At 50.3% G+C, this 14,262-nt stretch overlaps 1 pseudogene; it reads left to right on the top strand.

Annotated features, from left to right (window-relative positions):
- Positions 1–217: 217 nt before the first annotated feature.
- LOC134760671 (myeloid cell surface antigen CD33-like) lies at positions 218–12,116 on the top strand (annotated as a pseudogene).
- The last annotated feature ends 2,146 nt before the right edge of the window (positions 12,117–14,262 follow it).

Consider the following 14,262-nt stretch of genomic DNA (forward strand, 5'->3'; position numbering starts at 1 on the left):
GACACCAAATGTCTGCGGGGGTAGAACTGGCCCCAATGAGAACCTTAGGTCAAGAAAACACCCCTATTTCCCCAGGCCTGGCCTGGGTGCAAACTAAGGGCACCAGGGTTACCTGAGCCTGGGCAGGGGGACTCAGCACCCGGCCCCTCCATCTCGCATGCCCCACAGTCCTAAGAGGTCCACATCTAGATGCTCAAAAGACAGGAGGGACATCAGGATGGTCCAGAGGCCTGGTGGACAGGACCCACCGTGTCTGATCGACGCTCTGTGCTCCAGGGAAGCCCCGGGGTGGGAGGTGAGACATGGACTCTGCTCCTCTCTGGGAGGGTCTCTGGGGTCTCTAGGTCATGGGGCTTCCTTCTGCTCTGTGCAGGAGGGGATGGGCTCTGACAGCAAGTGGGTCTGAGGTTCCCCTTCTGTAAACCGCTGAGGCCCCGAGCTCCTCCCCCGCTTCCCGTGAATCTCTGCAGTCCTTCCCCTCCACTCCCTTCCCCTTCTCTGCTCACACAGGGAATCCAGGAAGCCTCTGCCTCAGAGATGCTGCTGTCCTGCTGTGGGCAGGTGAGTGGCCCCGGGGAAGAGGGGCTGTGGGGATGAGCTGAGATGACCCTCGTGTCTCCACAGGGGTCCCTGCTCAGGAGGCAAGATTCCAGCTGAAGGCGCTGGAGTTGGTGACGGTGCAGGAGGGTCTGTGCATTGCAAGATTGGTGCATTGCCCAGTCTTCTACCTCCAGTATGGCTGGGAAGATTCTACCCCTGCATAAGCATATTGATTCCATAAGGAACCATAATGCTACTGGTTCCAGGAAGGGTCCAGTGTAGACTGGGACACTCCAGTGGCCACAAACAACACAGATGTAAAGATACATGAGGAGTTCCAGGACTGTTCCTTGGTGATCCCCAGAGGAACAACTGCTCTCTGAGCATCAGAGATGCCAGGAGGAGGGACAGTGGCTCATACTTCTTTCGGGTGGAGAGAGAAAAGATGAAATTTAGTTATAAATATTCCCAGATCTCTGTGTGTGTGTGTGACAGATAAGGAACCAGCTCCAGGACTGTCCCCAGGGGAAGGTCATAGGGGCTGTAGGGCAGGGCTGGGATGGGACCCCCATCCTGGGATGGGGGTGGGGTGAAGCTTGTCCAGCTCAGAGGAGGAGCTGAACCAGAGCCTGAGTTTCCCCAGGGCTGCGCTTTGAACAACCCCCCGCTCCTGATTCTATAGTATCCTCTTTTCACCAGCCCTGACCCACAGGCCTGACATCCTCATCCCGGGGACCCTGGAGTCTGGTTGTCCCGGGAATGTGACCTGTTCTGTGCCCTAGGCCTGTGAGCAGGGGACACCCCCCATCTTCTCCTGGATGTCAGCTGCCCCCACCGTCCTGGGCCCCAGGACCCTCCACTCCTCGGTGCTCACAACCACCCCATGGCCCCAGGACCACGGCACCAACCTCACCTGTCAGGTGACGTTCCCCGGGGCTGGTGACCATGGAGAGAACCAGCCAGCTCAGTGTCTCCTGTGAGTGCTGGGGCCAGGACACCCAGGTCTCTGAGGGTGTGATGGGAGGAGGACCAGGACTGGAGCCACTTGGTGGCTGTGTCCTGGAGGCTTTGCTGAGTAAGAGACCTAGAAGGACACAAGCCCTGTCTCTACATTTCTGTAGCTTCTGGGGTAGGGAAGGAGTGCCGCCCTTATCTCACCCTTACCCCAACTGAATGGGAAATCCTCTCTTGCTGTCCTGGGTGCTCCAGAGAACCCGAAGATCAGTGTCTCCCTAGGAGAAAGCACAGGTAGGACGGATCTCCCTCCTTGGGGCTGGGGGAGCAGGACCTTCAGCTCAAGGCAGGGCTGAGCCTATCCTCATCCTGGTGACCTGAGACCCTCTTGTAGGTGAACCAAGACCCCCTCCCCATCCTCAGCCCCTGTGGCCACATGAGCATCTGTCCCCATCTCCCTCACTACCTTCAAACTCCTCCACACACACCCCTCAGCCCCACAACAAGGGCAGGGTGACATTCACACACAGACCCAGCCTTTTAGGTTCCCTGCATTCATCACCTAAACACGCCTCCTGCCTCCTCTTTTCATTTCCCTCAATAGTTTTAAGTACTTTTCACCAGGTGATGCAGTCACATGGGTGAAAAATCAGATTGCACGCCTGTCCCCTCCCCTGAATTGGCCAGTGTCTGTTCTGGCTGCTCTGAGCGTCACTCCATGTGTTCCCCTGGAGGATCTCAGCAGTTGTTTGGCATCAGTAGTCCAGACTGTCCTCACTCTCCTCTAGGACTGGGTAGTGTTCCATTGCATGGATGCACTCTGATTCTGTATATATCATCTTGAAATGGGAAATCACGTCATTAATTTTATTCTACCCACAGAAACACTACAAGGAGTAACATTACATTTGATATCTGCTTCCACAGGTGTATGTTTATGCCTGTGGGGTCAGTTTCTGAAAGCAAAATAATTGGGTCATAAGTTTTTTGCACCCCCATTTTCCACTTCTCTGGCAAGCACTTATCTGCCTTATGTCTCTACAGATGTGCCTATTTTGACATTTTAATATAAGTGGACTCACACAAAATGCACCTCTTGTGTCTGACTTTTTTCACAAAACATAAAGCTGTCAAGGTGCACCCCTGTACTACGTATGAGTACTACATTCCTTTTGAAATCTAAATAATATCCCATTGTATGGAGAGATGACGCTTTGCTCATTTATTCTTCAGTTGATGGACATTAGAGCTATTAACACTTTTGGACAATAATGCTGCTAGGAACATTTATGTACAACTTTGTGATGGAACCTATGTTTTTATTTCTCTTGAGCATACACCTAGGAGTGGAACTTTTAGGTCATATTGTAATTCTGTGTTTAACTTTTTGAGCTAATGTCAGACTGTTGTTCACAGAGTCAACACCGCTTTACATTGCATCAGAAATGTACAAGGGGCTGGGCGCGGTGGCTCCCGCCTGCAATCCCAGCACTTTGGGAGGCTGAGATGGGTGGATCACTTGAACCCCAGAGTTTGAGACCAGCTGGTGCAACATGGTGAAACCCCATGTCTACAAAAAATACAAAACTTAGCCAGGTGTGGTTGTACTCACTTGTAATCCCAGTTATTGGGGAGGCTGAAGTGGGAGGATCACCTGAGCTTGGGAGGTCAAGCCTGCAGTGAGCCGTGATCACACCACTGCATTCCAGCCTGGGTGACAGAGTGAGACCCTGTCTCAAAAAATAAAAGTAAAATAAAAAAAGAAATGTACAAGGATTGCATATCTTCTGTAATCTTTCAAACATTCCCATTTTTGTTCTCTTTTTATTTTAAAGAACTATAGCCTTCTAGGGTGTGTGAAGTGGTAATTCATTGTGTTTTCATATTGAAACCCTGACCCTGACCATGCCGGGGGCCTCACTTCCTCCCTGCTCACTGAACCCTCCTCACCTCCTTCCTCCATCTCTCCCAACACAGGCCTCCAGGCTGTGCTTCCAGATGCCTCCTCGTCCAGTTCCTCCACAGCCTGAGCAGCCGTGTTTCCTCTCCATTGGTGGAGAATGAGGTGCAAATGCAACAGCCTGGACTGAAGGCCATGCACGGCCTGTCCCCTGCTGGACTCTGCTCCCAGATGTTGTGCAAATGGCCAAACAGCACATGAGAAGATGCTCAACATTATTACTCATTAGACGAATGCAAAACCAAACGCAAAGGAGATGCTACTTCACACCCATCAGGAGAGCTGTTAAATAAACAAAACAAAACAAACCCAGAAGTACTCATTGTTTTCAAGGCTGTGGGCAAATTGAAATCTTTTTGCGCTGCATGTAAAATGGTGCAGCCTATGGAAAGCTAGTATTCGCTCCAAAATTTCAGCACTGAATTTCTACACAAGCCAGCCATTCCACTCCTAGACATGTTCCCAGAGGAAATGAAATCCTGGACGTAAACAGATACGTGTACACCAGTGCAGCATTATTTATAACAGCTAAAGGGTGGAAAAAAACCAAGTGTCCATTGACCCATGAAGGGACAGAAAAAGGCTCTATATCCGGCTGGGCGCGATGGCTCACGTCTGTAATCCCAGCACTTTGGGAGGCCGAGGCAGGGGGATCACCTGAGGTCTGGAGTTCAAGACCAACCTGACCAACATGGGGAAACCCTGTCTCTACTAAAAATACAAAATTACCTGAGTGTGGTGGTGCATACCTGTAATCCCAGCTACTCAGGAGGCTGAGGCAGGAGAATTGCTTGAACCCGGAAGTCAGAGGTTGCGGTGAGCCATGATCATGCTGTTGCACTCCAGCGTGGGCAACAACAGCAAAGCTCTGTCTCAAAAAAAAAAAAGAAGGAAAGAAAGAAAGAGAAATAAAGAACGAAAGAAAGAAAGAAAGAGAGAGAGGGAGTGAGGGAGGGAGGGACGGAGGGAGGGAGGCTGAAGTCAGAGGTTGCGGTGAGCCATGATCATGCCATTGCACTCCAGCCTGGGCAAGAAGAGCAAAGCTCTATCTCAAAAAAAAAACAAAAAAAAAACAAAAAAAAAGAAGAAAGAAAAAGAAAGAAAGAAAAGGAGGGAGGGAGGGAAGGCAGACAGAAAAGAAGGAAGGAAGGGAGGAAGGAGAAAGAGAGAGAGAAAGGAAGGAAGGAAGAAAGAAAGAAGAGAGAAAAAAGAAAGAGAGAAGAAAGAAATGGATACATGCTACAACATGGGCGAAACTTGAAATAACATGCCAAGTGAAAGAAGTCAGGCACAAAAAGACAAATATTATAGTACATGATTCTGCTTTTGCGGCCTACCTAGAATCAGAAAACTCATGGAAACAGTGGCCAGCATGGTGGTTGCCAGAAGATGGGGGACAGGGCAGGGGCAGAGGGTGATTGTGCAACTGGTGCCGAGTTTCTGTTTGGGATGATGAGGAAGTTCTGGAAATAGAGAGAGGTGACGGTCGCACAGCATGGTGAATGTGCCTCATGCCAGGAAATTGTATCCTATAGAATGTTAAAAATGGCAAATTATATGTTAAATATATTTTACCAAAATTAAAAAAAGAAACAAAAACTGTCTCTGTCATCAAGGTGCTGTCATTCCGGAGATCAGAAGAAAAAATAAATAATACATCAAACGAGAGCGTGTGGAATGATGATCTGGGTTTGGAGGAAAGTCATGCAGGGAAGGGATCTTGTGACAGGTTGGGGACAATGTCTCATCTGACAGCGAGAGGAGGTGGTGTCTCAGCAAAGGCGTGAAGGTGCTGAGCAGGCAGGCTCTGTGTCTGAATAGAGAAAAGCGTCCCAGGAAGAGGGAAGGGGAGCAGCAAGTGCATTGCTCAGAGGCAGCACAGGCCTGGGTGCTGTGGACACAGCCAGAGCCCCGGGTCTGAGAGCAGAGGAGGGTGGAGGAGGGAGCAGCAGGAAGAACGGTGCATCCTGCATGGGGCCTCGAGGTCATGCAGGAACCTGGAGCTTTTGGGGACAGCAGAGGCTCAGCTGGACTCTCACTCTAACAGGACCCTCCGCTGCTCTGGTCAGAGCAGGCTGGCGTGGGTCACGGCAGCCACGGAGACTGGGAAGGCGCTGCTGGTTCTTCCAGGAGGAGGGATGGGGGCCGAGCCAGGGAGGCCGGGTGGGGTGAGGACGTGTGTTTAGATGTGTATGGAAGGTCAGGCTCACAGAGTTTTCTAATGGGTGTGGTCGGTGAGGGGAAGGGAAGAGCAAGGATGGGGCCAGAATGTTCCCCTGAGCACCGGGAAGGAAGGAGCTGTGTCCACACACGACTGCAGAGGGGAGGCTCTCAGGGGTGATGATAATTCTGAAAATCCCCCTGACATCCGAATGGCGATGGGAGTGAGACAGCTGCGTGCAAATGCCTGGAATCAGGAGAGTTGTCCAGGCTGGAGGTGTTGAGGTTGTAGTGACTCTAACAGCTGATCATCTCCATGCAGTCATTCCCTTTACTTCTACTTTTGATTTCTGCAGCTCCAGTTACCTGTGGGACAGTACACTAAAGTATTATGACAGAGAGAGACCACATGCATGTAACTTTTATTACAGTGTATTGTTAGAGTTATTCTATTTTATCATTAATTATTGTTTGTCATCTTTTACTGGCCAATTGATAAATTAAAATTCATCTTAGGTATATATAGGTTTTGTCATACAGGGTTTGCTCTGTCCCTGGTTTCTGGCATCCACTGGGGGCCTTGGAAAGTCTCCATCGTGGATGGAGGGGCTACTCCAGAGGAAATCTTTATAGTGTAAAGTGATGACAAGAGGTAAGGAGAAAAGGGGGAGGATACAAGTCTGACAATTCCTCCAATAATTAAAAATAGAAATTTGAATTCTATATGATCACATATGATCCAGCCACTCCATTTCCAGTTCTCCACCCAAAATAATTGAAAGTAGGAACCTGAATAGATATTTATACCTCCATGTGCATGGCGGCATCATTCGCGAGAGCTGAGAGGCAAAAATAACCTAATTATTTCTGGACAGATGAATGGGTCAACAAAAACTGGTATAAATATGATTTGAATCTGTCAGCCTTAAAAAGGAAAAAAATAACCTGACACCTGCTACCACACGGATGGACCTTGAGGACATTATCCTAAGGGAAATACAGCATCCATGAAAAGTCAAATACGGCACAGGTCCACCTACATGAGGTTCCAGAGGAGTTTTATTCACAGAGACAGCGAGTGCAAAAGTGTTTGTCAGGCGCCGAGGAGGGGAGGGTGGAAAGTCACTGTTTTGTGGGTACAGAGTCACTTTTGCAATATGGAAGAGTTCTGAAAATTGCTTGCTCAACAAAGTGAACATGCTTCACAGAGCTGAATCGTGTACCTAAAAATAATTACAATGGTGACGTTTCTGGGGGGTGTGTGTGTGTGTGTGTTTACTTCACTTAAAAGTTTCTAGAAAGGGGAAGAGCTGATTGCAGGTAGAGAAGAAAAGTTTGCAAGACAGAGCCTGGGAGAATCCAATGAGGAAGACGCACCTGAGAACCAGCTGCATGGGCCTCCCCCGCTTATTCCTATGGACGTCCCTTTACCGTGGGATCCAGACCCCATTTCCCCACAACACTGGGCCTCCTGGACCCCAGAGGCTGCAGCGTGTTGGGACATTTTTACTCTCTCTCGCTGCACTGGCTCCAGTCCATCAGGCAATAACTCAGCTGCATAATTATGTTCATGATTTATTATCTGCTCTCTGCACCGGAGAGTAACCTGGATCAGGGTCAGGCGGGCGTCTTCCTGGGGCTCCTGCACCCACACCTGCCCTGCCCTGGCCTCAGGGGCCCTCCGTTGAATTCCATAATTTTTTAACTCCTTCATTGGAACCTCGATCCATCACAACCATGTGCGCCAACGCGGACAGGTTATCTGTAGCTCCTCAGCCCTAATGTCCTTTTACGTAAAATGGAGAAGACAGCACTGGGTTTCTTGTGGGACTTTGGGAGGAAGCATTGCAATTAGTCCTTGCCCGTGCTATTTTCCCCTTGCTGCTCTAACAAGTTACCCCAACGCTAGTGGTTTAAAACAAAACCACTTCCTTTCTTACAGTTCTGGAGGTCAGAAGGTACTGGCTGGGCTGGAAAATCAACGCTGCTTCCTTCTGGACGCTTTTGGGAGCTTGGGTCCTGTCGTTGGGTAAAAGGTAGTTGAGAGAGTGAAAAGAAAAATGAACAGACTAGGAAAAAATAATCGGAAAACCATACATCTGCCTGCCTACTGGCTTGTATCCAGGAAACATAAAGGAGTCTCACAAGAAAATCGTAAGCCAACAAAAATCCAGTTTTGAAAAATGAGAAACTGATCGAGACCATCCTGGCTAAGACGGTGAAACCCCGTCTCTACTAAAAATACAAAAAAATTAGCCGGGCATGGTGGCGGGCGCCTGTAGTCCCAGCTACTCAGGAGACTGAGGCAGGAGAATGGTGTGAACGCGGGAGGTGGAGCTTCCACTGAGGTGGAATCGGCCCTGGGTCTCCCCCTGCATGTTGTGATCTGGGTTGTTTGTGGACACTGGAGTGTGCTGGTATATATGGGCCCCATCTCGGAACCAGTAACCACAGCTGCGGTAGAATCATTGCAGCTGTTTGTTGAGGAGAAGATGGAGCAGTGCATAAAAACGCATGGGCTCAGGCACTTCCAGCCAGAATCTTGCCTCCTGAACCATGGCCCGTGTGGAGACATAAAGGTCAGCACGGTCCAGCCCCCCCAGGCCCTCTCCCCACTGCCCACAGCAGGGGCAGCAGCAGCAACAGCAGCATCTCTGAGGTGGGGCTTCCCGGGATCCCTGTGTGAGCAGAGAAGTGGAATGGAGTGGAGGGGAAGGGCTGCAGGACCCACCAGAGGCTGGGGAGGAGCAGGAGACCTCAGCCCTGCACGGAAGAGGAACCTCAGACTCTCACACAGTCAGAGCTCATCCCTCCGCAGAAAGCCGCAGAAACCCCCAGACCCAGGACCCCAGGACCCTTGATCCTTTTTCTGCCGTTGATCTGCCTGTTGTCCGTTTATTTCCTAGAGTCAGTTATCGAAACCTCAGGGAGTATGGGGAAACTCTTCCCTCCTCTACAACCCAGAGTATATATCACAACATCAAGCAGCACATTGGGCATTAAAAAATACGATTATGGGCCTGGCGCAGTGGCTCACGCCTGTAATCCCAGCACGTTGGGAGGCTGAGACGGGTGGATCACTTGAGATCAGGAGTTCGAGAACAGCCTGGCCAACATGGTGAAACCCCATCTCTACTAAAAACTACAAAAATTAGCCGGGCATGGTGGCACGTGCCTGTAATCCCAGCTACTCAGGAAGTTGAGGCAGGAGAATCACTTGAACACAGGAGGCAGAGGTTGCAGTGAGCCGAGATCGCACCACTGCACTCCAGCCTGATGACAGAACGAGACTCCTTCTCAAAAAAAAAAAAATTAAAAATTAAAAAAATACTATTATGAAGCCTTTTTTGACATCTAGTATGTGACCACGAGAAATTTCAGGAATGCATCCAAAATAAGAGCCATGCAAGATGTTTTCATGTAAAGCAAATGGAGAACACGATGTTCTAGGAGCCAGTGCGGAAAGAATTTCCCTTCCCTAAGTGCTCCCATTCAGTGCAAGGTGGCCTAAGGTGATATCCTTGGGCTTTTAGGGTCTTTGTTGTTGTTGTTGTTTTTGAGACAGAGTCTCACTCTGTCACCCAGGCTGGAGCACAATGGCGCGATCTCAGCTCACTGCAACCTCTGCTTCCCAGGTTCAAGCAATTCTCCTGCCTCAACCTCCTAAGTAGCTGGGATTACAGGCACACACCACCACGCCCAGCTAACTTTTGTATTTTTAGTAGAGATGGGTTTTGCCATATTGGCCAGGCTGGTCTCGAACTCCTGACTGTGTGACCCGCCCACCTCGGCATCCCAAAGTGCTGGGATTACAGGCGTGAGCCACCGTGCCAGGCCCATAATCGTATTTTTTAATGCCCAATATGCTGCTTGATGTTGTGATATACACTCTGGGTTGTAGAGGAGGGAAGAGTTTCCCTGTACTCCCTGAGGTTTTGATAACTGACTCTAGGAAATAAACGGACAAGAGGCAGATCAACAGCAGAAAAAGGATCAAGGGTCCTGGAGTCCTGGGCCTGGGGGTTTCTGCGGCTTTCTGCGGAGGGATGAGCTCTGACTGTGTGAGGGTCTGAGGTTCCTCTTCCGTGCAGGGCTGAGGTCTCCTGCTCCTCCCCAGCCTCTGGTGGGTCCTGCAGCCCTTCCCCTCCACTCCATTCCACTTCTCTGCTCACACAGGGATCCCGGGAAGCCCCACCTCAGAGATGCTGCTGTTGCTGCTGCTGCCCCTGCTGTGGGCAGTGGGGAGAGGGCCTGGGGGGGCTGGACCGTGCTGACCTTTATGTCTCCACACGGGCCATGGTTCAGGAGGCAAGATTCTGGCTGGAAGTGCCTGAGCCCATGCGTTTTTATGCACTGCTCCATCTTCTCCTCAACAAACAGCTGCAATGATTCTACCGCAGCTGTGGTTACTGGTTCCGAGATGGGGCCCATATATACCAGCACACTCCAGTGTCCACAAACAACCCAGATCACAACATGCAGGGGGAGACCCAGGGCTGATTCCACCTCAGTGGAGACCAGCGGACCAACACCTGCTCCCTTGACATCAGAGAAGCACAGAGGTGGGGATACAGGGATGCACTTGTACAGGGTGGAGAGAGGGCTTATGCAAGATATAATTACAGTGGGAACTAGCTCTCTGTGCACGTGGGGAATCAGGGCAAGAAAAGAACACACTGGTAGGTACTGAGGGCCCCCAAGGGCAAGGCTGGGCTGGGACCCCAACTTCTCACCCTGAAAGGGACCCAGGGACTTGGGGCACTGGGGCGGGTTTGGGGGAGTCCAGCTGCCTGAGGGAGAGGCTGCTCTTAGGTCCACACTTAGGGGTCCCCACCTGCAGGGCCTGGGTCTCTGTCTCTGTCATCTCCAGCCCTGACACAGACACTACATCCACGTCTAGGGGACTCTAGAATCTGGACGTTCCAAGAATATAACCTGAAAATCCCATGGGCCTGTAAGAGGAAGACCCCCCTTTCTCTTGGATCAGTGTGATCCCCACCTCCCTGGGAAAGAATCCTCACTCACTCCTTGGTGCTCAACTCACCCCCGGGTTGCGCAGCCTCACCTGAGCCCTTCCCCAGAGCTGGTGCGACCATGGAGAGAACCATCCGAATCAATGTGTACTGAAAGCACCTGGCCAGGTCTCTGTGTCCTGGAGGTCACTGGGTTTTGGGAGAAGGGGGCGGAGAATCTGAGTTACTGGGGGACTCTTCTTGGGGGCCTCTTCTTGGGGGCCTGACTGGGGTCAAGGTGGAGGGAACACTCAGACCCCACCCCCTTGCTCAGGACCGCCCATCACACGGCAGGTGGTCAGTTACTGATTTCTACTCCAGATGCTCCACGGAACCTGAGCATCTGCATCTCGGGGACGGCAGCACAGGTGGGAGACACCCTCAGCTCTCTGAAGGGGGTGGGTCTCTGACAGCCCTGGGCAGAATTGAGGTCTCAGGGGTCCAATAAGGGGAAGGTCATCAAGTGTGACCGACGCAGCCCCTCACTTTCAGCCCATCCAGTCTCGCTTCTGCCCCCTCCCCAGGCAGGGCTCTCCAGGGTCACTGTGACTTCCTAGCTGACAACCCACTGTCACCGCTGGTGCTTCCTCTCCTGCCTCCTTCCGTCTCCCCTCACTCTCCCACGACAGCCTCTTCCCGGTCCCCTGCCACTTGTCTGATCACGCCATGTATTTCCCCAGTACTTCCCATGAGTTGGTGAGTTTTGCAAACTTGACTTCTGGAAATTGTCTCAACTCACTTCTTTCCTCCATCCCCACCTCTGGCCTCACTCACCTGTACCCAGGTGATGCCTGGACCCACAGCAGCCTTCCTCCTGGCCTAGCAGCTTCTGGTCTTGCTCCCTCCAGCTGACCACAATTTAGATCCCAAAAACGGGTCTCTCTCTAACCAGATCTTTCCCTGTCACATCCCTACTCAGCTCCTCCCCTGGCTCCTGTGGCCCCAGGAGAAAGCCCAAGCGTGTCACCTGTTTAGATTCCTCCAAGTGGCCAGAACCACGAGGGTTAGCGCCCTCCAAGGTTTTGCACATCAAGGCCGGTCATCCTGGGAGGTTCTCTCCCTGTCCTGATACGGCCAAGTCCTCCCCATGTTTCCAAGCCCCTGTCCCGGGCTCATTAAGGTGCCTCCCTACCCCTGCATGCTGGGGGTCTTCGTCCCTACTTGCCCTTGCTTGTGATGCTTATCTCAGAAACGCTGTTTCCTCTCCTGAGTCTAGAGGGAGGACACAGGGAGAGAAGGGCCTCTCAGCCCTGCCCCTCTGGCTCTCTCGGTCTCCTCGTCCCTCAGGTCCTGGGCAATGCCCCCTCCTGGTGGGGGCAGGAGGGCAGTCCCTACACCTGGTCTGTAATGCTGATGGCAGACCCCCTGCCAGGCTGTGCTGGTCCCAGGGCAGCCTGACCATGATCCCCTCCCAGCTCTTGCATCCCCAGGTCCTGGAGCTGCCCCAGGTGGTTTCAGGAGATGAAGGAGAATTCACCTGCTGGGCGTAGCCCCTGCTGGGCTCCCACCCCATCTCCCTGAGCCTGGCTGTGCAGGGTGAGTGTTAGCAGAACACCTGCTTCTAGGGGGCCATAGGCAGGGTAAGTGTGGACTCAGGAAACTCCCACCTCAGTCCGCCTCCAGCTTTTCTTATGCCTGGTACCATCTGTTACTCACCCCAAATCTCTGGAGACCAGTGAGGCTCCTGACCTCTGACCCTCACACTGCTAAAGGAGGCCCTAAGTGGGGGCAGGGGGGTGGGTAACGGGGGATGGCTTTCTTTTTACTCACAGCCTCACCTGGATCTACTGCACCAGGGAAGAAACTCTTCTCAAGGTGTCCTGGAATTTGAGTCCCCAAATTTGGCTGACTTCACCCATCTTCTCCCCAAAGTAACCCTCCATAGTGCTGGTCTCTCCTCTCAGAACGGTGTTTACCCCACTGGCTCAGAGGATCCCAAGAGGCAGTGCTGCTATGGGTGACTGAGTGACTGAGCTTCCTCCTCACAGCAAGGCTGAGGTCTGGGCTCCAGAGCCCGACAGGGGTGAGGGTCCTTCAGACCACGTGTCCTGAGACTTACCCTGCACAGGGCTGGAGCAAAGAGCTCCTGGGTGCTCTGGCCCCGCCTCTCATGCAGGATAACCTCTCTCCACCCCTCACCTCTGTTCCCCATGACTCTTCCTTATGGCTCTACAGGAGCGGTTGTCAGGACAGGTGAGGAAATAGACTGATATGCTTTACCAGAATTTCAATTATTTTCCCTGTAATACCTTGCTTCTGTGTGCTTACTTTAGTGTGGGTTTCATGAGCTCCAAATTCATTCCCATAACATATTTTTACAAATCCCATAATATGTTTATTTTAAACAGTCAATTTTTAAAGATACTTTTTATTAGAAAAATAAACTATTTTATGTTTATCCACATGTTTACCACTTCAATTGCTCTTCATTACTTTGTATACAACCGAGTTTCTCTATGGCATCATTTTCCTTTGGCCTGAAGATCTCCTGTATTTCTTACAGTATAGGTTTGCTGGCAGTGAATTCCCTTGACTGTGGTTTGTCTGGAAACATTTCATATACATTCACTTAAAAATATTTTTATTGAAATTTATGTGGAATTCTAGGTTAACATTTTCCTCTCCAGTAACTTAAATTGTTTTGGCTTGTGTAATTTCTTATGAGAATTCTGCTGTAATTTTTATCATTGCTTCTTTGTTTGTAGTTTGTGGTTTTCTCTGACTGCTTTTAATATTTTATTTTATTTATTTATTTATTTATTTATTTGAGATGGAATCTCGCTCTGTCACCCAAGCTGGAGTGCAGTGACGCAATCTTGGCTCGCTGCAACCTCCGCCTCCTGGTTTCAAGTGATTCTCCTGCCTCAACCTCCTGAGTAGCTGAGATTACGGGTGCATGCCACCATGACTGGCTAATTTGTGTATTTTTAGTAGAGACGGGGTTTCATCATGTTGGCCAGGGTGGTCTCAAACCCCTGACCTCAAGTGATCCGCCCGCCTTGACCTCCCAGAGTGCTGAGATTACATTTTTTTAAAATTAATGCTAATCCTTCTCAAACTTTTCTGAAAAATAGAAGGGGAGACAATATGCCCTAACCCATTCTATGAACACAGTATTGCCTGATAATACCAAAGACATCACAAGAAAATGCAACTACAGCCTGATATCACTTATGAATATAGATGCAAAAAGTCCTCTAGAAAATGCCAGCAAACTGAATCCAGCAGGGCATAAAAGACTCTACAGCATACTGAGTGGGATTTATCCCAGGAATACAAAGGTGGTGTACATACGAAAACCTATTGATGTAATACAGTACATTAATAGAATGAAGAAAAAAACACAGAATCATTTTCAATTGCTGCAGGAAAAATATTTGGCAAAATCCAACACCCTTCCATGTTAAAACGATTAGCACACAAGGAGTAGAAAAGAACTTCCTCAACATGATAAAAGGCATTTGTGAAAAACCCAAAGCTAACATTATATTCAATGGTGAAAGACTGAAACCTTTTCCCTCTAAGATCAGGAAAGAGACCAAAAATGCCTACTTCAACCAGTTCTATTCAACATCGTACTGGAGGTTCTAGCCAGGGCAATTACACAGGAAAAAAAAAGAGAAATAACTGGTATAC

Source organism: Pongo abelii, chromosome 20 (genome assembly GCF_028885655.2).
Source record: "Pongo abelii isolate AG06213 chromosome 20, NHGRI_mPonAbe1-v2.0_pri, whole genome shotgun sequence".
Classification (NCBI taxonomy): Eukaryota; Metazoa; Chordata; class Mammalia; order Primates; family Hominidae; genus Pongo; species Pongo abelii.